The sequence below is a fragment of the Echinococcus granulosus genome (assembly GCF_000524195.1).
Source record: "Echinococcus granulosus chromosome Unknown EG_S00028, whole genome shotgun sequence".
In the NCBI taxonomy this organism is placed as follows: domain Eukaryota; kingdom Metazoa; phylum Platyhelminthes; class Cestoda; order Cyclophyllidea; family Taeniidae; genus Echinococcus; species Echinococcus granulosus.
The window spans coordinates 14,454-16,012 of record NW_020170408.1 but is presented as its reverse complement, the minus strand read 5'-3'; positions in this window follow the sequence as shown (position 1 = coordinate 16,012).

Here is a 1,559-nt window from a genome sequence, read left to right as displayed (position 1 = left end):
TAAACAAAAAAGTGAAGAAGACAGGTCTTTTGATTTCTCACGTACTTTAGTTTTTTGTTGGGTTTTCAGCGTCCAGTAAGTAACAGTGTAGCACGACGGCATTAATTTCGGAATTTCATGTGCCATCAACAAATTTTTGTGCAAGAATTACAATGTACAGAGCTTAAAGTTGCAACCACTTGTCCCCCTTCAAGTGAACTTGTCTTTTCCCAACATCTAATGTGATATTTCTGGCCCCTCTTTCGTTTCACATTAATTATGTGAAATAAATTACACGCTTACTGCTAAAACCACATTATGTGTATTCACAAAAGCATTTTTAGTGCAAGGACATGATTGTAGGTTCATTAGTATGGGCCCCTACACTGAAATCGTGACATGCCCACATTCTGTAGAGGCTGCATGAATTTAAACAGAAGGTGTGTATGTTTTTGTAGTGGGGAGGGACAAGATGTGCGTGTGTGTGTGTGTACGACTCATGTAAGAATGAGAAGTTCTCTTCTGCTAGGCGCCCTGCAAACCCATCACGCTGACGTCACAATCCCTGATGTTGTGGCCACCTCCAGCCTGCATCACCGATGCTCCGGCCATGCTAACCCTTGCAGTAGTCACGGCGCATGCTGAGAATGAAGTTAGAGAAAGTGACCCAGGACAGATGTCACTATTTCAGGGTAGAGAAGGGATTTGTGTCATTACTCCACATTGGCAAGAACAGGGAGAACGAAGGTCAGTTGACCCGACTAGTAAGAAATGAGCCTTTCCCTGTTCCACATGCCCTTAAGCCACTTTGGACCATGTACATTCCTAATCTAGATTATTATAGCTAATTGTAGTCCCAAAAAGCAGGTTCGGTAGTGGTTGATCTGTCGCGATGTCCGAATATTGGGAGGGCAGAATAGGCACTGACAGCATGAGTGCGCTTTGCGATGCGATTAGGCGAATGGGCAAGCCAATAAGAAAGAGACGAAAGAGGAGGACAATTTGTCTAATTTTACCATCTACTAAATGTGTCGGACTAATGACTGCATGGTTATGGTGATTTGATGAAATTTAATCAAATGGAAGTGCTCGGCAAAAGGGGGGGACTTTTGAGTAACGGGATTCGAAGGCCAACAAATTTGTCAGAACAAATTAATCACCTGCACCTTTTTACAAGTTGCGTTAAAGTTCACAATAACTTGGTGTTTTTGCAGCACACACAAGCTCGAGAATCTTCCACATTATGCCATTTTTTTCCAGAAGTCAAGATGCAATGCATGCATACTACTTGCGCTTCGATCTCCCCTTGCCCGACAGTCAATTTCACATGACACCACGTGCTTGTCTGTTTTGAGGAGAAGTTTGCCACTGGGGCCAGTGTCACAAGGCCTACAATGTGGCGGTATCTCGCCACCACCCCACACTTCACCGTAAATTTCTCTTGCAGGTAAATTGCTTCCTTCTCCACAAAAGCAGAATTTTCTTCAAACTACTTCACTTATGCAAGTTAGTGTTATTTAGTGAGTCATATCCCACACTGTCAGCCTGCGTTTAGCTGCCTGTCTTACTTAACTCTGCCC